This window comes from Tachysurus vachellii, chromosome 15, assembly GCF_030014155.1.
Source record: "Tachysurus vachellii isolate PV-2020 chromosome 15, HZAU_Pvac_v1, whole genome shotgun sequence".
In the NCBI taxonomy this organism is placed as follows: domain Eukaryota; kingdom Metazoa; phylum Chordata; class Actinopteri; order Siluriformes; family Bagridae; genus Tachysurus; species Tachysurus vachellii.
In genome coordinates, this window is record NC_083474.1 from 21,444,578 (window position 1) to 21,461,943 (window position 17,366).

Here is a 17,366-nt window from a genome sequence, read left to right on the forward strand (position 1 = left end):
GTAATGTGTAGGTTTTGGGATGTTGTTGTGGTGTTCTCCCTTGTTTTTTTTTTTTTTCTCTCTCTCTTTTTCTCTCTGCTAAGCAGCACTTCTAAATCATCAGCAGCTGAGGCCAATTAGCAGCAGTGTGGCTTAATTGCTATACGGCGTGCCGGAGAGATAAAACAGGAGAGACCCAGCGCACGGGAGAGACTTTCCTTATCCGCTATCCCAGCACCGTGGCGGTTGTGGCTGCTATTGTGAAATTGGTCAAAAGTGAACAAAGTGTTAATGTGTGAGTCTGCCTTGGTCAACCTGTGTAGGGAGATGGGTGCCGATTTGTTTGGGTTCATATACCCCCTTCTCTATTTTTTACCTGTTTTTCGTTAGTCAGGGAGAGAGGTAAGAATATTGTCTTTAATTTTATTGTTATTTTTGGGCAGGGAAGTTACATAGTTACTTTTAAGTAAGTTTCTGTTTTGTTTGTTGTTTTGGCCTTTGCTCTCTCCTGACGCTTTGGGTTGTTTAGGCTTATTTACAGTTTGTATTCATTGGTTTGTTACGCCCTGGACAATAAAGAAAATATGAGTATTTTCTTTGGTGTGGTGTTCTTTTCGATTACGGTGTTAACAAAGAGGGGATTTGTGTGAACCTTTTTGGGTAGTACCAGTTTAAAAGGTGAGAAGATCTGGGATAAGGGCAAAGGAAAGTTCTCATTTATTTATTTTACTTGTTTACGTTCTCAATAACCCCTAGAAAAATTTGAGTTCGTAACAAATGGGGGCTCGTCCGGGATCTTCAATTAATGGGTGCTTGTTTGTCTTTCGTCCAGTCTTTTGTCCAAAATTGTGAAATTTTTTCACCATTGTTTTGAGACAGTTGTATGAACGTCACGTCTAAATTCACGATTTGGTACCATATAACGCAGCGTCGGTGAGTACTTTGTTTCTCTTGCTCTCTTTGGGTTGCTGGCTGTTTTTGTTTTGAGTGAAAGGAGAGTGTTCGAGTTAATGATGGAATTTGATCTAATCTCGTTTACGCTTGCGCCAACTACTGAAGTTTTTAACCGCTGTAAAAAGAGTGAGCTTGTGATGATAGCAGACTTCTTTAGGGTTAATATACCTAGAGAGGCTACCAAACAGGTCATTAAGGATGAGCTGTACGATAAACTAGTAGTTGAGGGAATTTTACCAAGACAAAGCGGTGATAGTGGAGCGCTAGAACAACTCGAAGTTACAGCAGTTAAAGAATTGGATAGTGTAGATCCACCTGACACGGATGCTGTGGCTGTGCAAGACCCTAGGTTAGCAGTTAAGTTAAAAGAGTTGGAATTGGAGATAAAGAAACAGGAGTGTCAAGCCCACATGCTTATATTGAGAACTGTTGAAGCGGAGGCTGACAGGGATATTAAATTGCGGAGACTGGCGTTAGAAGCCCAGCGTATGGCTGAGCAACCAGTCCCTTTTCCACGTACTAAAATTCAATCAGTTTCCTCTCCTATATCGGCTGTAGTTAGTTCTTTCTCTGGAGGGCGTGGTCATGCATCTTCTGATGTTCTGTTTGATCCTAGTAGATATATTAAACTTGTACCACCATTCAGGGAAGCAGAAGCAGATTCTTATTTTGTTGCGTTTGAGAGAGTTGCAGGCAAATTGGGGTGGCCAAAAGACATGTGGGCCCTATTGTTGCAGTGTAGTCTCACAGGAAAAGCACAAGAAGTCTGTTCGGCTTTGCCAATTGAATCTTCTCTTGATTATGACACAATTAAAGCGGCGGTTTTGCGTGTGTATGAACTTGTCCCAGAAGCATATCGACAAAAATTTAGACGACATGAGAAAACAGCCAGGCAATCTTACGTAGAGTTTGCGAGGGAGAAAAAAGTCCTCTTTGATAAGTGGTGTGCCTCTAGCAAGATAACGACCCTGGAACAGTTACGGGAGTTAGTCTTGCTAGAGGACTTTAAGAATCGTGTGCCAGAGAATTTGGTAGTTTACTTGAACGAACAAAAAGTCGCGTGCTTGTCTAACGCAGCCGTTTTGGCTGACGAGTTTGCGCTGACACATCGTGCAGTTTTTCCTGCAGAGCGACAGTCAAGTTTTGCTCCGAGATCAGTTGATGTGCACAATGTAACGTCTCGTGTAATGCGCCCTGTTAGAGGGGAAAACTTTTCCAAGAGTCTACGTAAAACTAAATCTGGCAATAATGAGAAACGAGAATGTTTCTATTGTTTGAGTCCTGAACATCTGATTGCAGACTGTCAGTTGTGGAAGCAGAAGAATTTGAAAACTAAAAGTGTGGCACTTTCTCAGTCCTTACCAAAACCAAGAACAACTGATGTGGAAAGTTATCAGCCATTTATGTTAGAAGGCATGGTTTCCCTTCTTCCTGATGCTGAGTTTAAGCCAGTTGTTATGTTAAGAGATACTGGATCAGCTCAATCCTTTATTCTTGACAGTTGTTTACCATTTTCTGCTGATACACTAATTTTGATGTATTAGTTCGAGGTATTGAGATGCGCTGTGTTAATGTGCCTTTGCACATGGTTCATGTGAAGTCAGATCTGGTTAGTGGCGCATTCAAGCTGGGTGTCCGTAAACTGTTACCTGTAGAAGGTGTAGATGTAATAATAGGAAATGATTTAGCAGGTGGCAAAGTATTTCCTATTCCAATGGTGACTCAACCCCGATTGAAAAGGAGCAATCTGATCTTTCTGTTTTGTTTCCTTCAGCATTTCCGGCATGCGTAGTGACCCGTGCACAAGCTCAGAAATTCACCGATACGGTAAATATCGCTGATTCCTTTTTAGTTTCTGGCTCTTCTCCAGTAGAGGGTATACTGTCTGTAGAGCCAGAGCTAAAGCATGATTCCATTGCAGAGCCTAAAATCCCATTAACAGTGAGCAGAGAACAGTTGATGAAAGCACAACGAGGGGACACAACACTAGCTGAAAGTATTAAAGCTGCAGATCTTGGGCAAATGTCGTTGTCAGATGTGATGTATTTCTGGGAAGATGGACTGCTGATGCGCAGATGGAAACCAGATATTGATGATGAGAATTGTCAGGAGGTAAGACAGATAGTTTTACCTATTGACTATCATGCAGATGTGTTAAGACTTGCCCATGAACATGTAATGTCCGGTCATTTGGGCGTGACGAAGACCTTTTATCGAATTTCCAGATACTTCTATTGGCCTGGTATAAAAGCTGATGTGTCTGCCTTTTGTAAAGCTTGCAAAATTTGTCAACTGGCCGGTAAGCCGAACCAGAGAGTTCCAGTTGCTCCGCTTAATCCAATACCTGTCATGAGTGAGCCATTCGAACGACTTGTCATTGACTGTGTTGGCCCGTTGCCGAAGACCAAGACAGGGCATCAGTATTTGGTAACTATTATGTGTGCTGCAACACGCTTCCCCGAAGCAATTCCTTTGCGTAATTTGAAAGCCAAAGCGGTTGTGAAAGAGCTGATCAAGTTCTGTTCTACTTTCGGTTTGCCCAAGATAATTCAGACAGATCGTGGCACCAATTTTACGTCAAGAATGTTTGAACAGATTTTGAAGGAGCTTGGCATAAGTCACCAGTTATCCACTGCTTACCATCCAGAGTCACAGGGGGTGATCGAGAGGTTCCATCAAACTTTAAAAACGATGCTGCGGAGTTACTGTGTTGAGACAGGAAAAGATTGGGACGAAGGTCTTCCCTTTCTATTGTTCGCTGTGAGAGAGACAGTGCAAGAGTCCTTAGGGTTTAGTCCAGCAGAACTTGTCTTCGGTCATGCGGTACGAGGACCGCTAAAATTGTTAAGTGAACAACTGTTGGCTGAACATCCGACCCCTATGACTGTTCCTGACTATGTCCAGTCTCTTCGTCAGAGACTGCAACATGCTCGTGAAGTGGCAGCACAACATCTTGTAACAGCACAAAGCAAAATGAAAGTACACTATGATAAGAAGTCTGTTGTCAGATCCTTCCAGCCTGGCGATTCTGTTCTGGCTCTTTTGTCTATCCCTGGTTCTGTGTTCCAGGCGAAATTTACTGGTCCCTACGTAGTTAAAAGGAAAGTGAGTGACACAAATTACATCATTGACACACCTGACCGCAGACGCAAAAGCCGTATGTGCCATATTAACATGCTAAAAAGGTATGTGACTACACAGTGCAAAAGTGAAACAAAGTGTAACACAACTGCAAATGATAGTGTGAGATTGAGTGTGTGCCAACTTCAACTGTTGCTATGGTTTCCAGCTACACCATGGAAGAAGATGGACTGGGTAACAGAGACGTTCAAGTTTCCTCCATATGCCTACAGAATTCTGTCATTCTAGGCAACTTGAAGTCTTATCTTGCTCATCTTGGTGAGAGTCAAGCTAATGATTTGACTAACTTGCTGAATGAATTCTCTAGTCTGTTTTCAGATGTGCCTGGAAAAACTACAGTTTGTTCCCACGACATTGATGTTGGAGATGCGTTTCCAATCAAACAGCATCCTTATCGAGTGAACCCTCAAAAGCGTGGTATAATGAAGGCTGAAGTGGAATATATGTTGAAGTATGGATTTGCTGTGCCGAGTCAGAGTCCCTGGAGTTCACCCTGCCTGCTCGTACCAAAACCTGATTCCAGCTATCGTGTCTGCACTGACTTTCGCAAAGTCAACAAGGTAACTAAGGCTGATTCCTTCCCGCTTCCTAGGATGGAAGACTGTGTGGACAGAGTGGGTAATGCCAAGTATGTAACAAAGCTAGATCTTCTTAAAGGATACTGGCAAGTGCCTCTGACTCAGCGAGCATCAGAAATATCAGCCTTTGTTACTCCAGACAGTTTTCTACAATATTCTGTTTTAGCTTTTGGGATGCGAAATGCACCCGCCACCTTCCAACGGTTAATGAATTCAGTGTTGTTAGATGTGGAGAACTGTGAAGTATATTTGGACGATATAGTTATCCATTCACTTACCTGGACAGAACATTTATCCAGCCTCAGAGAGGTACTTCAGCGGTTAGCTGATGCTTCATTGACCCTGAACCTTGCTAAGTGTGAGTTTGCGAAAGGAAAAATCACCTATTTGGGTAAGCAAGTTGGCCAAGGGATGGTCAAGCCTGTTGAAGCCAAAATTATAGCTATCCTTGAGTACCCTGTTCCTTCTAATAAACGTGAGCTTCGAAGGTTCCTAGGAATGTGTGGATACTACCGTGCTTTTTGTCCAAACTTTTCCTCTGTTGTGTCACCACTAACCGATTTTATTAAGCACTACAAAAAGGTTTATCTGGATATCCAGCTGTGAACATGCTTTTAATGCTGCGAAAGACTTGCTTTGTAGTACTCCTATACTCAAAGCCCCTCAGTTTGATGTCCCATTCAAGTTGCAAGTTGATGCCTCAGCCACAGGAGCGGGTGCGGTCCTGTTGCAGGAGGATCAAGTTGGTGTAGAACATCCTGTCTCTTATTTCTCAAAAAAGTTCTCCAAGTGTCAGCAGAACTATAGTGTTATAGAGAAGGAAGCACTGGCAATGTTGCTGGCACTACAGCACTTTGAAGTATACTTGGGTGGTAGTGTGACCCCTATAATAGTGTACACAGATCATAATCCGCTAGTTTTTCTTGAACGCATGTCTAATTTAAATCAACGCCTTATACGGTGGTCTCTAGCCATTCAAGAATTTAATCTTGATATTTGCTATAAAAAAGGATCAGACAATATTGTTGCGGATGCATTGTCCAGATCATAGATTACTGTCCTTATGATGACAATATGTGGTTGTCGGGTCAAAGTGAGTTATTGATTGGTTATCATAAACGCTGTTGGTGGTTTATGATTTTAACGGTGGGGGTGTTGCGTTTCATTACGTAATGTGTAGGTTTTGGGATGTTGTTGTGGTGTTCTCCCTTGTTTTGTTTTTTTTTCTCTCTCTTTTTCTCTCTGCTAAGCAGCACTTCTAAATCATCAGCAGCTGAGGCCAATTAGCAGCAGTGTGGCTTAATTGCTATACGGCGTGCCGGAGAGATAAAACAGGAGAGACCCAGCGCACGGGAGAGACTTTCCTTATCCGCTATCCCAGCACCGTGGCGGTTGTGGCTGCTATTGTGAAATTGGTCAAATGTGAACAAAGTGTTAATGTGTGAGTCTGCCTTGGTCAACCTGTGTAGGGAGATGGGTGCCGATTTGTTTGGGTTCATATACCCCCTTCTCTATTTTTTACCTGTTTTTCGTTAGTCAGAGAGAGAGGTAAGAATATTGTCTTTAATTTTATTGTTATTTTTGGGCAGGGAAGTTACATAGTTACTTTTAAGTAAGTTTCTGTTTTGTTTGTTGTTTTGGCCTTTGCTCTCTCCTGACGCTTTGGGTTGTTTAGGCTTATTTACAGTTTGTATTCATTGGTTTGTTACGCCCTGGACAATAAAGAAAATATGAGTATTTTCTTTGGTGTGGTGTTCTTTTCGATTACGGTGTTAACAAAGAGGGGATTTGTGTGAACCTTTTTGGGTAGTACCAGTTTAAAAGGTGAGAAGAGCTGGGATAAGGGCAAAGGAAAGTTCTCATTTATTTATTTTACTTGTTTACGTTCTCAATAACCCCTAGAAAAATTTGAGTTCGTAACACAAGTTATTAACCAATCTAAAGTCTTGAAAATAGCTTGAGCGCAAATCTCATAACTCCATTGGACACTTCAACTGTCCACCTCTTCCTCACTCCGTGGGAGAGCTTCACGGCATATTTCTCCTCAAGAAGAGTCGCAACGAATCAACACGTCTTCTGAGGTAAATGTCTTCAAAACACTGGGCTCAAAGAAAAAAAAATACTGACCCCCGCTAGTTCTGGTGCTCGTCTGAGGACAGGAATTTAGTGCAAGACAATCCACTGCAACACGGACTAAACCCTGTGCACTGCAGATAAGGTACGGCGTTTTTTTAATTTCCTGAAAAGTAACAGTTTTGGAGATACGAGGATTCCGTCTGACAGCGACGATATGAAAGAGACTGGGCAAAAATGGCCTGCATGGCAGAGCTCTAAGATGAAAACTGCTGCTGAGCAAAAAGAACATAAAGGCTCGTCTTAGATTTGCCAGAAAACATCTTGATTCCCAAGACTTACTCTGTGGATTGACGAGACAAAAGTTGAACTTTTTGGAAGGTGTGTGTCCCATTACATTCGGTGTAAAAGTAACACTGCATTTCAGAAAAAGATCATACCAACAGTAAAATATGGTGGTGGTAGTGAGATGGTCTGGGGCTGTTTTGCTGTTTCAGAACCTGGAAGACATGCTTTATTAAATGGAACCATGAATTCTGCTGTCTACCAAAAAATCCTGAAGGACAATGTGCAGCCATTTGTTTGTGACCTCAAGCTGAAGCAAAACTGGGTTCTGTATGAGGAAGAAACCTTGAAAGGAACTAGACTCAGAAGGGAACCCATCCTCATTTAGGTGACACTGTATAGTAAATAATGTAAATGTAAATAATGTCATTTTTAACAATGGTTTATAATAGTGCAACTGAGAGCTCCTGAGGAAATAATGGGTCAGTGCAAACACTGAGTTCACCATGGACCCAACACTAATTCCTTCCTTTCAAAGTCTTCAAATGATCTCTGATCATGTCCAGACCATACAGCTGACTGACACCACAATGGTTCAAAGAAGGCTCCATCCACAACAATTCATCAGTCCCTGGCAGAGTGACCACCGGGTGACAAGACTCCAACCAGTGGTAAAACATCAGAATTGATGAAGTAGCTCTGTAAGAAGAGACGATCAGACTAGGAACTTGGAACACTGGGAGATCAGGAGTGGCATATATACTGTAGCTCGGCAGAGAGAGAAAGAAAAAAAATGTTAGGTATAGTTGTAATCAGGTGATGGACAATATGTGCAAAGTGCAGAGAGAGACTAAAGCAAGACTAACTATGACAGCATAACTTAAAGTCTAGAGCAGTGCTTCTCAATTATTTTCTGTTACGCCTCCCCTAGGAAGAAGTAAACACCCCCTCCCCACACCACAACATCTCCGCCGTGGCTGTAAATAGTATCGTTTGTCTATAAAATTGTTATAAGTACACCTCTGCATAACATTGTACACTTATTAACATTAAAGAAAACAAAAAAGAAAAAAAAAAGAAATATAGATCAACTTACAACAAAGAATAACTTTATTAACATTGTTTTTTAGTCTGTAACAGAAAAGACTTAAAGTGCATCAATAAAAAAGAAATTGCAATTCTTATTAAAACTGTAAAAATTTTTTGACCATTTAATATTCATTCATTCATTTTCTACCGCTTATCCGAACTACCTCGGGTCACGGGGAGCCTGTGCCTATCTCAGGCGTCTTTGGGCATCAAGGCAGGATACACCCTGGATGGAGTGCCAACCCATCACAGGGCACACACACACACACTCATTCACTCACGCAATCACACACTACGGACAATTTTCCAGAGATGCCAATCAACCTACCATGCATGTCTTTGGACCGGGGGAGGAAACCGGAGTACCCGGAGGAAACCCCCGAAGCACGGGGAGAACATGCAAACTCAACACACACAAGGCGGAGGTGGGAATCAAACCCCCAACCCTGGAGGTGTGAGGCGAACGTGCTAACCACTAAGCCACCGTGCCCCCTCCCCTTGATACTGAAAAGTAAAATTAAATATAATCAATAAATAATAATAAATTCAAATTGATCAGCAACATTAACTCAGGACGCAATATATAAAACACTTTGACCTACGAAACAAACATTTAAAAAACAAATTGAAAATGAGGAAGTCCGGTTTAATGGCTACAATCAAAATGAGGAAGTCAGGATTAATGGCTACAATGAGCACATTTTGTAGTGCACAGCTTTTTGAAGCGGGGTTTGAAGCATGATACTGCAACTCTCAGCTCCTGCTCAATGTTTAGCTGGGACCTGTACTTGGTCTTCAGTGCAGCAACAGCAGAGAAGCCAGTCTCACAAAGATAAGATGTTGTAAAAGAAAGAAGAATGCCCATGGCCCTCTGCCCTAAGTGTGGATACTGCCTCTCTACACTCAGCCAGAATTACCTCAGTGTCTGTGATGTGAACCTCAGTCTCAATGTGGGGTCAGATGACATATCAATGAACTGGTCCTCCTCTGCAGAGCTGAAACCAGTTAGAGATGTTGCATTGAAAGGATCTCTCACCTGGTCATATTGGGAAGTGTTTCCAGGGAAGTACTTTTTAAAGAATCCCATCAGTGATGAAATATGCTCCTTAATATACGGAATCACTGAGGTGGCATCATAGTCAGTAGTGTCAACAAATTTGACACTACTGACTATGTTGTTGACTATGTATGCTGTTCTTTAAGATCGTTAGCAATGCCATTTATATGTCTGGCAACAGTGTCATTGGACAGAGGGATAGTTTTTATTTTGGCAGCACTTGCGTCATCCAGCATGACAGAGACCATGTCTAATGCTGCAGGCAGTATCAGCTCCTCTGCTATGGAGTGGGGTTTTTTGCACTGAGCAATTTGGTACGCCACCTTCTTACAGTGCTCGCTGGTTTACTGAAGTAGCATTCACAAAGCGGGATGATTGTTGGCAATGTTCGGCACATTTTCACTGAAAAAACTCAAGCAGCTTATCAGCGTGATTAGGGTGTAATGTCTTTAAGTGACGCCTTAATTTATTTGGCTTCATGCTGTCCTCCTCAGTTGGGGTATGTGAAGAAAAGAATTCCACTGTGCTGTAATGTATATGTGGCGATAATAAAGGCTTCTATGCCCCGTTCTGTATTTCAAGGGAATGCAAATTTTCCCTTGAGAGAACAGGCCCCAAAACTGATTTAAACCAGTTACAGGCTACAGTAAACAGACTGAGAAAGGAGCTCAAGAATCTGTGTAACTCCTTGTCTGTTGTTTTTCACCAAGCCACTCAACAAATTTGGCAAAGTCAGAAAAACAAAATGCATTCTGGTCAGAATGTGCACCATCACAAATTTGAAAGTAGTGATGAGGTTGTGGTAAAGAATTACCAAAATGAGGGCCCATGGTCTGCTCACTGGGAGAGACTAGGCAGAGATTCACGTCACAAAACTAAAAACCTTCAACCTGGTAAGAGATCATTCCACATAGATCCATTGATATCATAAAAAGCTGATGGCGGTCATTAGGGCCATGTAAATAGGCAAGTTTATGTTGTATGTGTTTGTAATGTTTTTGTGTGCTGTGTTTAAAAAGGGGGGGGGGGGCATAAATTCATTATGTTTTCAAGTGTTTTTCAGATCAAAAAGAAATAAAGATGTGGGGATGGACTAAGATGGCAGCTCTCGTGACAGCATTAAAGATACAAGAGTGCCCAACGCTGTCCCAAAGTGCTTTTCTACAATGGATCCATGTTCCAGTGTTGGTGAACCTTACAGCATGATCTCCAGACCCAGATGAACAGTGTAACAGAGAGTGTAACAGGAAAGTATAAGGTCTTCTTGACAACAGCGTTCCTAAGGTATCACAGTGCTGTTGCAACCAGTTCATCACCACCTCAGAGAACATCTTCAAGTAAATAATCCCAAGGATTTGAAAGGATTTGAAAAATTGTTTGAAAGGATTCTAAGCATGGACAATTTGGGAATATTACAGAAGAATGTAGTAAAGAAAGGACTTTAAGGTTTATCACACAGTTACCATCAGGAGAATGGCGAGGATTGGACATAGAACGCTGTGACAAACCTACATTGGTTTTATTTGCGAGTTTGATGCCTTGGAAACCATTATGTGGGGCACACACTAATTATGAGGCTTGTGAAATCAATCTAACGCATGTCCACAATAATTTTAAAAGAGTAATAGTTTCAAACAGGAAAACCTCTGCTTAAAAAAACAGCATTGCTGGTCACCAGCATAAGGTATGTTTTGCATACTGGGACCAGCTTGGGATGGTGGTGTGCTGGTCCAGCATTAGGTGCTGGTTGCTGGTGTGCTGGCCGACCAGCCTGGGATGCTGGTGTGCTGGTCAACATATGTTGTCTTTTGGATGCTAGTATAATCCCAGCAAGACCACAACAAAACCCATTTGTTACATACAGTATCACATTTCATAGTGCATATTCATAGTTAAATAAAGACCAAGACAATTTTCTAGAGAATTGTAATTCACTTTTTTAATAAAGAAAAACATTCTGGATATTCCTGTCATGCCATGTAAATGATAGGAATATCCAGAATGTTTTTCTTTATTAAAAAGTGAATTACAATTCTATATTGTGCTATACCAGCACAAACCAGTAAAAACCAGCCTGGACCAGCATGGAATTCATGCTGGTTTATGCTGGATTTTTCAGCAGGGACATGTGTCACCACAACTCTTGATCACTTTCTATTTTTGTTAATGATAACCAAATGTTAATATAAAATACTGATAAGGATAGAGGCTAGTTCAGGCAAAGTGCTACCAGGATGGTGTGCCCATTAAAACACAAAAGCTCCGAATAATCCAGTTCCTTAACATTTATTTTCAAGCAATCACGAGACCAGAGTTGTATGGTATCTAAATCAAGAAAACAATATTTTAGAATTTAAACACATAACAAATCACAAAGATTACAAATATGAAGCACACAATAATACTAAGCATTACATAACTTAAATATATTTAAAGAAATCCAGAAATTAATATAATATGAACTTACAAATTCAAGCACTCATCAACTCTGAATCTCCCCATGAGCTGTTGGATACCACACTGAACAAAGAGCCACTAATTAACAAGTTAACGCAGCTGTGGAGACAAAGCTCCTCCCACCCTGCTACAAAGAATTCTCAACAGCCGCCCCCAAATATGTAAACATATTTGCCCATAGAGAATTCTGTACAATCATAAATCATTTGAATACTGCTTTAAAACTACCAAACGGCTGACTGGACGTACATAGTGTTTACCATCAATAAGCACATTCACAACTCTTACTCTACCATCAGAACTTGGTAGGACCTTTGTGACAGTTCCTATAGGCCAAAGTCCTCGTGGGAGTTGAGGATCAACTACCATCACTACAGCATCACACAGAATAGACTTTCCATCCTCCTTCCACTTCTGGCGAGTCTGTAAACCAGGTAGGTAGTCTCTAAAAAAACTTGCCCAAAATCTGTCAGTAAGAACTTGGCTATGCCTCCATTTCCTACGTGTGAGAAGCTCAGAATCTGCATAAATCACCTGAGGAAGGGAAGCATCTCGCCGCCCCATCAAGAGTATATTCGGAGTTATTGGATCAGGATCTGAAATATGAGAAGAGACATATCCAAGAGGTTTAGAGTTTAATATCTCTTCCACTTCAATCAGGACAGTATGTAAAACCTCTTCTGGAAACACTTGTGTACCCAGTGTTACCCGTAGAGCTGCTTTAATAGATCTGACCTCTCTTTCCCAACAACCCCCAAAATGTGGAGAATATGGAGGATTGAAACGAAACAGAATCTGCTGCTTTGAAAGTAAATCCTGAAGGGTCGGGCAGAGACGATTAAACTCCTCTCTAAGTTCTCTCTCCCCTCCTCGAAAATTAGTTCCTTGGTCTGATATGAGTTCGTAGGGCCTACCTCTGCGAGCTATAAAACGCCGGAGGGCTAATAAGAAACTATCTGTATCCAAACCAGACAGTAACTCAAGATGAATACATCGTGTTGTTTGGCATTTGAATAGAATACCCCAACGTTTCTCATTTCTACGGCCCACTTTAACACTAAAGGGGCCAAAGCAATCCATTCCTGTTGACCAAAATGGAGGCTTAAAGAGGCGAAGTCTAGAGGGAGGAAGATCAGCCATTCTAGGGATTGAAGGAGAACCTTTCCACTTACTACATTCTTGACATGACCGTTGGACTGATTTTACTGCCTGCCGTCCACGTAGAACCCAATATTTCCTTCGAAGTTGGGCAAAGACTCTTTGTGGTCCTGGATGGCACAGAATTGAATCTAAATCTGCAATTAAAAGTTTAGTAATTGGATTCTTTGGATCTAAAATGATGGGATGGATCACATCTGACTCCAACTCCTTACTTTGACGAAGACGACCTCCCACTCTTATAAGGCGTACAACAGGGTCATATTCAGGGGCTAATTCAGCAAGTCGACTCTGTTTAGGAGCATCCTGACCTGATTTGAGTAACTTGTACTCCTCAGAAAAATCCTCTTCTTGTGCAAAACGAAGGAGTAATAACTCTGCCTGAGTCTGACTCAGGCTATCTTCTGACGATGAGCCAGATGAGAAGTCCTTGATTATATGTGTGATCAGCTCTGCCCAAGTATTAAACCTTGAAAGATTCAACTTAGAAAGAGTCAATTCAACTTGGGTTTGGCCACAAAACAAAGCTTTTCTCAATTCAATTGACGCATCATCGGAAGATAGACTTAAGGACTTTGGCCACTGATGAGGAGATAAGGTAAGGAAAGGGGGACCTTGGAACCAACGACTAGTAGGAATTAGCTCTACAAGTTTTTTCCCTTGAGTAATGTCATCAGCTGGATTATTTCCAGTATCCACATATCCCCACTGCTCAGGTGTAGTATGCTCCAAAATCTCTGTTATATGATTAGCCACGAACACCTTATAACGACAAGACTCAGAGCAGATCCAGGTTAAAACTGTAGTTGAATCAGACCAGAGAGTGACTTGATGAATGGGCACAGAAAGTTCCGTTATTAGGAGATTTGCCAACTGAGATCCAGACAGAGCAGCACATAATTCCAAGCGTGGAACAGAAATTGTCTTTTTTAGAGCTACTCTGGATCGGGCCATAACAAATGAGGTATGAACTCTATCACCATCAGACAGACGAAAATAAGCAACAGCTCCATAAGCCTGCTCTGAGGCATCACAGAATATGTGTAGTTCCCTCACAGCTGTCTCTTCATTTACTCCAACTGACCCATACCATCGAGGAATTTGGAGTTTGACCAAATTTGGAAGTTCATTTTCCCAGGCTGTCCATTTTGCTTTAATACTTTCAGGAATATCTGGATCATCCCATCCTCGTGCAGGTTTAGTCCACAATTGCTGTAGCAGAATCTTAGCACCGGTAGTAAAGGGAATTATGAAGCCTAAAGGATCATACTGCCGGGCAAGAATACGATACAGGATTCGTAGCGTCAAGCTCTTATATTTCACAGGGCGATGCTTATATCCCAGAGTATCCTGCATACAATGCCAGCTCATACCAAGAGTGCCTTCACATGGGTCCTTACAATCATGGCTCAGCCATAGCTCTGTTTGAGGGGAACGTGCTTCAGCAGGTAAGTGGTTAATCACTGATGGATTATTACTAATCCATTGTCTGATCTCAAAACCTCCTTCAAGCAGCACAGAACACAGTTTAGTGATCATTTCCTTTGCTTCACAGACAGTAGAAAAACTCTGCAAACAATTATCCACATAAAAGGAGGTAAGAACTGAAGATTGAACTTCTGGATGGGTATTTGATAGGCTCTGGACATGTCTTTGAAGGGCATAAATAGCACAACAAGGACTAGATGTAATACCAAATGGTAAAACTTGCCATTCATACACTTCGACTGGAAGATCTCTGTTCATATTCCTCCATAGAAAACGTAACAGGGGCTTGTCTGATGGCAATAATCGAACCTGATGAAACATGGCCCGAATATCACCACTAATTGCAATTTGATGTTCTCGGAATCGAAGCAGAACTCCCAGAAGAGAAGGACCTAAAGTAGGACCAGGTAATAAGTTAGAATTCAAACTTTCACCTTTGTATTTGTAGGAACAGTCAAAGACTAAACGATGTTTTCCATTATGTTCAACTAAATGATGTGGAATATACCAAGATTCATCAGAAGAAGTTATTTCCATTGGAGTCAGTTTCTTCACATAAACAGCTTGCTCTAGCCTTTGAATCTCTTGGTTATATATTGCTGCTTGTTCTGGATTTCTTATAAGCTGGCGCTCTGTACGACGTAATGCTGGCAGAACTGATTGCAAAGGGGCATTCAATTTAGGTGCATGTTTAGCTCGAAGTAAGGGAGTAGCATATCTTGCCACCCCAGTTACCTCAACTCGTTCTGTTCTCTTCTCCAAACACTCAAGAGCTTCCTGATTTTGCCTTGAGCTGTGAGTATTCTTTGACATCTGGACATATGGAATTACATCCACTTGCCACATTCTTTCTACATCCATGTGTAGCTGATCCTTAGATGAAGAAGCTAAGAAGTGACACTGAAAGACAGAACTCGTCTCTTGCACTAATGAAATGGGTCCTTGTAATACCCATCCTAGACGAGTATGCAATGCAGCTGGGCTTCCGGGAGGGCCTAGCACCACTCTTTCTGTAGAGCATAACAAATGCGGATGATCTGCACCTATAAGTAACAGAGGCTTAACTTGATGGAATTCTTCCAGAGGGATGTCTTTAAGATGTTGATAACATCATTGAAGAGTATGGATAGGATAAGTCTGTTCAGGTAAGTCCAACATCTTAGCTGTGAATGCTGCCTTAATCTGATATTTCCTGTGCTTCAGAGTTGCTGGAGAGATAAAAAAGGTAACATTAGCTCCATCAATCTCTTCAATACCTTGTCGAATTGTTCGCAGCTTCAAACACTCAGCCGCCCCATTCAGGCCCAGCATCTCAGCAGCAGGAGACAAAAGCATGGTCTTTTCTGAACCATCATCAAGAATAGCATACGTTTCTAAAGTCTTTCCTTGAGCACTCAGAATAACTTTCACCACCTTCAAAAGCACAGAACTTAAGCCACTCGGTTTACTTAAGTAGAATATGCCAGAGTCAGATTTACCAGCATTAACTTCATGAAGGACTCCCAAATGACGTTCTTTACAGGATGGACAATATCTCTTCAAATTACAGTTAAAGGAATGATGTGTCCGTCCACATCAACAACGATTGTTATCCATGATCCAGTTTCTCTTTGCATTTACATCAAACTGTAAGAACTCAGGACACTGATTCAAATGATGGGTTCTTCCACAAAAGGGTTTGGGTTCTACTGGTTGCTTGCTATCTGAATTTTCAAGCTGATGAACTATTCCGTACGGCTTCCCATTTCCCTCCTGATTAATACCCTGCAAGAAGGTAGCTGTAGAAGATAAAGACTTCAATGGTCTCCCATCTCTACTTTGAAACTTAGTCGCTCCTTTAGACTGATCAGATACTTGCACCACCAAGCTTTGGCATTCTGCTTCTTCCTCTAGCCATTTCGAAAAATCCAACAAATTATAAGGGACATCTGGCCAAACAGCTCGAGCATGTCTAGCAAAATTGGACACATGATTTGCTGGAAGTTTACTTAAAAGTTGGCGGACATGAGAAGCACATGCCAATTCACTAGCTCCTTCATTCTGCCCCCATGACTGAAGCATGCCTACTAAGGCCTGGACTCGTAGTGCAAACTGACTGAATCCAGTAGAATCTCCAGAACGAATGGCTGGTAAGCTCTGAATAGAAGCTATCTCCCGTGACACCAAGTGTTGAGGCTGACCATATCTTCTTTGAAGGGCTTTTAGGGCGGCGGTGTAAGGCTGAGGATCATGAGCATATGCAAGAGCTAAATGACGAGCAGAATCCAACTTTAAGTGATCCAAAAGAATATGATATTTATATTGTTCAGTTTCCTCAACAGGCAGCAAATTTTTCAATGCCATATTTAGCATTACAAATTCTTGAGGATCATCCGTTTTGAAATACGGAAATGATGGTCTTTCCACTGCAGAGACTCTTGGAGGGCCCACTGCCGAAGATGTCTGAACACATGCTGATATAGGTTGACTTGCATTTGAATGTCCAATCTGGACTATTGGTGGAGGACCTGGCAACATCTGAGATAGGGGATCATTACTGCTAATAGCCGTCTGTGGAAGCTCCTGAAAAGGAGCACCTACTGTAATCTGAGCTGGTGGCATAGAAGGAGCTTGACTATTTGAGGGTACTGACATTGAAAAAGCATGACTTGGATAAACAAATGAACCATAAGGTGGATAGGACACAAAAGAAGGGAAGGGGGCCGGATAATTTGGGAGCATCCATGGAAAACATGCATTACTCTGCATCTGACTAGAAATAGGCCCATAGCTCTGTATTGCTTGATCATTACACAGATGAACTGAATTTAATGGCTGTTGATATAAAGATGGCCAAGGGAGACCATTACCAGACTGAACTCGACTCGTATTCATGACAACAGGATTCACCAAAGGCTGTGCCCTTAAATGAACAGAATTAGCAGACTCATTTACCATAGGTAAATTAAGACACTGTGAGGAACCAGTCTCTAATGTCGCTCTTCCATCTGGTGGCAATGGTGTAGGCAACATAGATTGTGGTGGAGGAGGAAGAGTACTTTGTCTACTAAGTTGAGGAGGTAATGTGGATTGATTAATATCTCTGTTTGCCTCATGTTGTCTTAGGC